The sequence below is a fragment of the Scyliorhinus canicula genome, chromosome 12, assembly GCF_902713615.1.
Source record: "Scyliorhinus canicula chromosome 12, sScyCan1.1, whole genome shotgun sequence".
Lineage (NCBI taxonomy): Eukaryota > Metazoa > Chordata > Chondrichthyes > Carcharhiniformes > Scyliorhinidae > Scyliorhinus > Scyliorhinus canicula.
In genome coordinates, this window is record NC_052157.1 from 119,667,948 (window position 1) to 119,677,169 (window position 9,222).

Genomic DNA, 9,222 nt, shown 5'->3' on the forward strand with positions numbered 1-9,222 from the left:
CTCAGTGTCCTCAGCCATGACCCTTTGTGACTGGGCCAAGCTCTGCAGCAATATCTATGTGGGCCCGGTACATGGCTGCCTGTGACTGGGCTACCCTATCCTAAGCCTCAGCCATCAATCGCCCAGTGTGCCCCAAGTCTTGGATGTCTTAGCCAATGGCTCTGATGTCTTGTCCCAGGCCTTCCACCCCGGACGACACCCATTCATTGTTGGCCCGGTTACCACGCATTATCGGCAGGATCTCCTGCACTTGAAGTCGCTTGTATTCCTTCAGCTGCACCTGCAGGTTCTGGAAACTTGCTGAGCCCCCTCCTGCATTTCCTGGCTCCGCATATGGATCTCTACCAGTGATTGGATCAGACTATCCAGAAGCGCGATACCTGTCCGGACTGCAGCTGTTTCCTGGGATCAGGCAACTCTCTGACTGTCCACTCCCTTGGGTCTTCCTGCTTCCACCTGATGTGCTACAGCATGTGTGACTGAGCACCAGAAGGTGACCCAGGAGCCTCATCACCCCACTGAAGGGATAGTCCCTGTGATGGTGGAGGGTGTAGGTGACAGCAGTGACAAAAAGTTGGTGTCTTCGCTGGAGTGGTGCTCCAGGATTTTCTGGGGATCTGACTGGAGGCGAGGTACCCCAGATGGGCTGACCTGGTTTAATCGTGATCCTGCAAAACAAAAGACAAGACACGAGGTGAGATCTTAGGAAGGCGTGAACTGGATGGAGAGGGGTGACTTAGTTACTATAGGGACATCATTTTGCATTAGTAACTTGCTTGACGCATGCCGACCTCTGCATCCGAGATAGTCCTCTCCTGCATCTCGCCGGCTAACTCCAATGCCCTCTGCTCCACGGGGGTGAGAGACCTGAGGTCCGGGTCGCCGCCTCCGGTTTTGTCCCACTCCTGGTGACTGTGGGCTGCCTTTTCTTCGGGGACACATGAAGGACACGGTGAGACACATGGAGGCAAGTTGTACGGGTCAGTAGCTGGTGTGGGTAGGGCAGGGCCAAACAGTTGGGGTTTGGTGCAGGGTGGGATGAGACGGAGACACAGGCAGGTGGGCTTTGACTGGCCTCTACGGAAGTGGGAAGTGGTGTGAGGAGTGAGGGACAGGAGTGATGTCAGTGGTAACTCACTCGAACTGCCCTAAGGAGGTCATACATTTTCATCCTACACTACGTGCCAATCCGCCTGATGAGGCTGGCAGCACTCACCGCCTGAGCCACATCCACCCAGACCCATTTCATGTTGGCAGGCTGGAGTCTCCTTCCCGCTCTGGGGTGGCACCATGATGTTCCTCGGGCACCTGCACACATTGACACTGCCAGCCTTGCATCCTGACAGTGCCTCCCTGACACTGCCGAGGTGCCAGGAGCACTTCAGGGTTCTAGGCTGGCAGTCCCAGTGTGCCTGGGTGCCCGGTTGGCACTGCCAGGGGTAGGGCCTGGAGAAGGCTTGCAAAGTAGAGAGTGGGTGAGGGGGAGTTCCTGCAAGCCTCTATAAGGCTGGAAGGGTAAGATGGGGGTCAAAAACATGGGTGGTGGGGTGGGAGATGAAAGGGAAGGGGGGGCAGAAGGGCTGGGGGGAGATTGAGGATGTAAGGGAAGCCTTCCAAAAAGGTGCCCTGATCTGCGAGGAGCCTTTCAGCTCGCCAGCAGGAAATCACTCCGAGTGTGGCCTTAGCAGAAAGAATCTCCGCGCTGTGGTGATATGCATCACTGTAAATACACAAGGGGTTAATGTAAATACACGTAGACTAGATAGACACTAGAGGGAGCACCAGAGACATGACACACATTCAACCAATAGGTCAGTAAGATAGGACACGACCAATGGGCATTCACAATACACACAGAGGTGACACTCCCACAGATGGGCATGACACCAACCCCTATAAAAGGACACGGCACACATGATCTTCCTCTTTCCAGTGGAGACACTCAGTGAGTACACAGGTTTGATTTGAAATACATCACACCCACCACGTGGATTGTAGCAGACTGGTTCGTCAGTCTGAGTAGCTGTAGCAGGATTAACAGGCGAGTCGAATCCAAGTAGTAAAAGTGTAAACAGTTTAATAAATGTGTTAAAGCTATCTCCAAGTCTGAACCTTCCTTTGTCAGAGTGCATATCAAGGAAGCAGCTTATGCTACGTCAAGAGCATAACAAAACACGCGCTGCCCAAAAAACAGCAAAGTGCCGATGAATAGCTTTAACTCAAGCCCGCTGAATTGCACCTTTCGGCTCCCAAACAGAGAATCCTGTCCATCAATAAAATATTGCTATTAAAGGCTGGAAGGAGATACTTTGGCGTGAAATTCATTTATCCCAATTTTTGTGTGAAGTTACAATATTTATTTTCTAAATGTATATTTTTATTCATTAATGTATAAATACACAGTACATATAGTGGAAAACAACTCTGAATCATCAAGTACTGTATGTTACTTATGACGTTCATAATTACAATTGTTATATTACTTGAAGTAACATATGTTACTCATTTGTTTGTGCCGAGAACTTCTTAACTTTGATGATGATGAATACTAAAGTCGTCCAGTGATAACAAATAATTTATTGAGTCGCTAATCAATTAACTTGTGAGTTTGATTCTTGAATACTTTTACTAGCTATTAAATTAAACAAGATTGAATGAGATTAAACTATGAATATTATACTTGCCCTCTGAGCTAGCTCAACACTTCTGTTCTCTTGTCACAACATACCCAAAGAGAGCGGGAAAACAGATTGAGCCTGTATTTATACCTCCTGTTAGTGTTGCCCTCTAGTGATCATCTGACTGTACTGACTACACATTAACCCTTTATGTATATACATATACAGAGATCAACCTCGTATTAAGTTGATCTTTTCTCTACACCTTGCTATAACTGTAACATTATATTCTGCAATCTCTCCTTCCTTCCCTATGTACGGTATGCATTGTTTGTACAGCATGCAAGAAACAATACTTTTCACTGTATACTAATACATGTGACAATAATGAATCAAATCAAATAAAATAAAATCACGACAACCATGAATACTTATGATTTCATTCCATGTCAAATATATAGGCAAAGGAATTTTCACAGTTCCCAGCCCTTCGGCCTCTAATATGGCCTTTCCCCATTGAACTATTGTGGCAGCTGCCCCGCACTTGAGTGCGTCCCTCAGAATGCAGTCCTCGAATGTAGAATGGATCAGTCTGCTGCACTCGGTTGTGGACAACATTTTGAACTGAAAGACCAACAGGTTTTGGGCAAACTAATGAACCTCTTTCATCAAATTGATGTTAATATCAAAATGCATTTCTGGGAACAGGGAACATACGTCGTGGGGCTACTTTGACTGAATCTCCACAAAAGCTACCGCATATTTTTGCAGATCTGCTTTGCCAGAAGGAGGTGGACAACAGTCCCATCCCCACCCCAGCCACATCAACACCTCGGTGTGGAAGTGAGTCAGAGTGTGTAGGAAGAGTTTGACGGGGAGGACCCAATCCTGTTATGGCTCTACTTTCAGAAAGTTGGATCGACCAGACACAAGCAATTCTAAAGTTATTACCACCCGTAGCAAGAAGAAAAGAGAAAGAAACAAAGCAGATGTACCCACATTGCTTTAAAAAAGCCATGGAAAACATACGTGAGCACCTCCATGCAGCATCATCCACTCCTTTTGTGCAGTGTCAGGACACATAGAATATATAAAGGAAGTCAGTCAGTTGATAATAGTTCCACTCGTCAAGAAAGTCGAGAGAGGAAAAAGATAGAACAGGAACCCAGAGAGATATGGAGGAGGTTAAGGAGGCGAATTTTGGGCGAGATTCTCTGGCTCTTCACACCAGTGGGATCTTCTGGTCCTTCCTCATCGTATGTTTCCCGGCGGCGTGGGGTGGATTCAACAGCGACAGGACCAGAAGCCCCCACCACCAGCCAATGGCAGGCTGCCTCCCATCACTGAGAACCACGCCGCATGGAAGTCAGAGAATCCCACCCAAAACCTTGGTGAGAAAAGAAACAAAACAGAGTACAAACCAACTAATATAAAACTCAGGTGCATCGAACCAGTCTCCACAAGGCCTAGGCTTCAGGTAAACCTGACAAAGCAACAAGAAGCCAAAAAGAATCCAAAAGAGAATCTGCCCCAATAGTGACACGGTTCTCCAGAAAAAGAAAATAAACATATGTGGGTTGCAGGATAGCACAGTGGTTACCACTGCTGCTTCACAGTACCAGGGCCCCAGACTCGATTCCCGGCTTGGGTCATTGTCTGTGCGGAGTCTGCATATTCTCCCCTTATCTGGGTGGGTTTCCTCCAGGTGCTCCTCCCAAAAGGCTCGAAAGACATGCTTGTTCAGTGAATTGGACATTCTGAATTCTCCCTCAGTGTACCCGAACAGTCGCCGGAATGTGGCGACCAGGGAATTTTCACAGTAACTTCATTGCAATGTTAATGTAAGCCTACTTGTGACAATAAAGATTATTAATTAAACAAGAGGATGAAAACACGTAGGTTGAGAAGAGAGAAACAGCAATGGTGGTCGGTGTCAAAACATTGGGTAGGGCACATGCTGCTTCTTCTACCAGCCACCACTAACCAAGCTATGTCTTTTTTATAATATTTATAATCTTTATAATCTAATAGCCCATCTTGCGGGACTTGTGGGAGGAAACTGGAGCACCCGGAGGAAACCTACGCAGACACAGGGAGAATGTGCAGACTCCAGACAGACAGTGACCCAAGCCAAGAATCGAACCTAGGATCTTGGAACTGTGAAGCAACAGTGCTACCCACTGTGCTATTGTGCCGCCCGCCTTGGTGCTTGTTTGAAAGTTCTGGCGATGAGGCATTCTGCCAAATTACTTTGAAAGTCTGCTCAGGAAAGTATGCAACAAGGTCCACCATCGTTTCCTACAGGGCCTTGAGAATGTTGTCTGCAAACCATTGCCTGATTGACTTGTGGTCAAAGGTGTTTTTCTGCATAAACTTCTCCACGAGGAATAGGTGGTATGTCACCGTCCAACTGAATGAGCATTCCACAGCAATTTGGTCAGACTAACCCTTTGCAACATGGGACAGGGTGGAACCTCAATACGTCATGAAGCTTGGGGTGAGATACTCTGATCGTCCCGTGGCTTGTTCCTCAGTGGTGGGAGGCTGCCCATCATTGGCTGGCAGCGTAATCTTCTGGTCCTGCCTCTATCAATGGGATTTCCCATTCAATCCACCCTACTCCACCAGGAAACCCGCAGTGGGGGTGCGCCATCGGCAGGACCGGAAGATCCAGTCATCGTGAACAGTCTAAATAGCTTTCTCTTGGTGTTTACATAATGAGAGTCGACACACACCAAAATGCAACTTCACACAAAGATGGCCATCAGAATGTGAGTGACGTTGGGTACATATTTTCCCCCTTTGTATAGAGATTTTTACCTCATGTTCCTGTGGACATGGTCCATTTTCTGATCTCCAAACAGAGCGGAAGATGATTCGGGTGATTGCCAAGGCACAGGAGTTAGGTATGACCCAGACCTATGCCACGTCAGTAACACCGAGAGTGCCTCGCACATCTTGTACAGATTACCCGCAATGGAGTGGGAGCACCACACCCACATGCCAAGTTTTTGTTTTACTGTGGCTACAGACTCCTTCCAGTTCTGGGCCCTCTGCACCATATCCAAAGCACTTTCAGGTAGTCTGACCTGACAGTGAAGGGGACAAAGGGGACATCAGTTAGCCCAGTTCCCAAAGAACATGACCTTAATGTTGCCATGATTTACTTTGACTCCTAAGGCCTCTTCGAACTGGTTTCAGATGCTTATCAGGCTGTGCAGTGACAGTGGATCAAGCAAAGAATGGTGATGCCATCCATGTACAGGGTGGCTTTGACCTGACTGCCGCCGCTGCCTGCGATCGTCACCTCTCTTATGTATGCATATTTATTGATGGTTTTGGTAAAAGTTTTGACAGAAAATATGAGCAAGAGTGGGTGGTGAATGAAGATCTAGGAGAAATGGGAAGCAAAATTGGGAGGGGAGATCAATTGGGGAGTATGGAGTGAGGCACTGCGTAGGGTAAACGGGACCTCCTCTTGTGCAAGGGTAAGCCTGGTACAGTTTGAGGTGGTGCACAGGGTGCATATGACTCGGACGAGAATGAATGGCTTTCATAGAACATAGAACATACAGTGCAGAAGGAGGCCATTCGGCCCATCGAGTCTGCACCGACCCATTTAAGCCCTCACTTCCACCCAACCCCGTAACCCAATAACCCCTCCTAACCTTTTTGCTCACTAAGGGCAATTTATCATGGCCAATCCACCTAACCTGCACGTCTTTGGACTGTGGGAGGAAACCGGAGCACCCGGAGGAAATCCGCGCAGACACGGGGAGAATGTGCAGACTCCGCACAGACAGTATCCCAGCGGGGAATCAAGCCTGGGATCCTGGCACTGTGAAGCCACAGTGCTATCCACTAATCTAAATTTAACATTGAGAAAAAGCTTTGCAGAATTTATCACATGAACCAAATTCACAACTCAGTGTATGTCTCATTCTCGGGTAGTCTCCTCTCCAGATACACTATACTCTGTCAAATGGGCACATTTCAAAATGACAGCAAATGCATATATGTCTATCTCCCACAGGAAGTGCAACATCCGTCATATTAAATTGGTCCTCTGTAGGAGACTAAAGCACGTAAACTCATAACAATGTGAAGGCTTTTGTGATCTTGGACAGTCTCAACAAGTGATTCTCTGTTTGATAAATGTGTTCAGTAACCTATCGCGCTAACAAGGACCAAGGATCCTTCAAAAGCTCTTATTGAATGGATGTCCTCTTCATTCTGGTTAGTTGCTTGTTTATCATTTTAGTCTGATCTTTTTTTTTGGCCCATTTTCTGATTTCTACAACTAAATACTGACTTCTGAGAAGAAATTCATAATGATGCTGGACTATTTTTGGCTGCCTTCAAAACAGTTTTATTGCAGTCATTAGTGATCTGGCAGGCTGTCTTTGGGAATAGAGAATGCGGGGGCGGGGGGGGGGGGTACTAATAGATTAGTAAAGAGCAGACGCAGGCAGAAGCAGACCAATGAAGAGGATATTATCAGGAGGCTAGTCCCACAGTGGTCACTCATGGAGCACTTCTCATGCTCAACTACACAGGAACAATGCTTCAGGTACCTTTGCTTGACGAAAGTGTCTATCATCAAAGTATGCCACTGGCTGCAACCACAGCGCCACTCTTAAAGCATGCATGGACAACACTGCTTATGACTGTCCAGGACATTCCCGCCCAGAATCTTCCCAATTTTTCTCAACCCCAAAACATGTGCGTGTGATTCATTGGCCCCCGCCCACACCTCTCACACTCACCTGCTACTCCCTGAAAGAAGATTACGAGGCAAGCTCAAGTGAGTTAAATAGGTGTGTTAAACAGGGATATTGAATTTGGTGTACATAGGGAAAGAGGTGCTCCTTTGGTCAACCCGTTTCTGGCCTCCAGTAGTCAGTGAGTTTTCTTCCTTTGTCTCTAAACTAGGAGAGTGCAACTTTCTATTACTTTAGCTGTGTAAATTATTATCCAATTGACATATTAAACAACTGAGGTGGGACAGAAACAGCAGGACTGATGGTGTGTTGTGACTGCAGCATGTGGGAATGTGTGGTATGCGCTGCAAAAATCCCAAACAACCATATCTGCAGTAAATGTCTGCAACCTGGGTAACTTCGGCTTAGAGATGACAAGCTGAAATCTGAGTTGGTACATTTCAGGGAATCAGGGAGGGGGAGAGTTGGTCGAGGAGGGAGTCACATCACTGGGGTTACACAGAACTTTAGAGTTGGCCAATGGTCAGGGACAGGAGAGTGTGACTGAGAGTCAGGCAGGCATGAGAAATCACTTTGTAATGGAGGAACCTCTGCCCTGACTTTGTCCGGAGTACGAGAAGTTTGCGACATTGATAAGAAGAAGGGCTGCAAGCTGAATGACTGAACTGGCCAAAGGAGCATGGTAAAGGATGCCATTCAAATTGGGGGAGCGAAGAGGAATATGGTAGCAATGGGTGATATATAGTCAGGGGGGTGATATGTACTGTTCATCTGAAAGCTGCTTGCCCAGTGCCAGGGTTAAGATATTTCCTCTTGGCTGGTGAAGAACTTGGAGGGGGAGGGGGAAGATCCAGTTGTTGTTGTCCATGTTGGGACCAATGACATAGGTAGAACCAGGGATAATGTTGTGCTCAGAAATCTGAGGCGTTACAATCCAAATTAAAATGCAGAATATCAAGAGTAATCATTTCTGGATTGTTACCTGTGTCTCGGAAAATTGGCATAGGGTCAAAAAGATTTGAGAATTAAACGCGTGGCTCAAAGAATGGTGTGGCAAGAATTCAATTCATGGGACACTGGCATAATTTCTCAGGGAAGAGTGAGCTATTCAATTGGGATGGATTCCACTTAACCCAGGGCTGGGGCTAGTGTCCTGGCCAATTGTATAAATAGGGCTGTGGACAAGACTTTAACTAACGAGGGAGGGGTCGGGTAAAGGGAACTTCAGACCAGTATAACCATGCGGGTAAAGATAAATAGAATTGGCTAGAAACGGACAGAGAGTTCAACATGAATTGCGCATTGGCAAATGAGGGAATAGAAGCAAAAACATTAAAGGTTCTTTAATGGAATATATGAAGAATCTGCAATAAGATAGATGAACTGGTGGCACAAATAGAGGGTTTCTTCAAATATATAAAAAGAAAGAGAGAGGGCAAAGTTAAATATAGGCCCCTTCAAAAATGAATCTGGGGAGATAGTTGTGGGGAATAAAGAAATGGCAGAGGAGGCAAACTGATATTTTGCATCAATCTTTACAGTGGAAGATACTTTGAACATTCTGTTGATACTAAACAATGGAGGGAAGGAATTAAATACCATCACCATCACTAGAAAAGTAGCATTAGACAGCCTAATGGGACTAAAGGCAGGAAAGTCCCCATGCCCTGATGGCTTGCACCCTAGGCTCCTAAAATATATAGCTACAGAAATAGTGAATGGTTGTTTGGAACTTTCCAAATATCCTTGGATTCTGGATAAGTATCAGAGGTTTGGAAGACTGCCAATTTGACACCCCTATTCAAAAAGGGAGGGAGGCAAAAAGCAGGTACCTACAGGCCAGTTAGCCTAAAATCTATTGTGAAAAATGTTGGAATCAATTA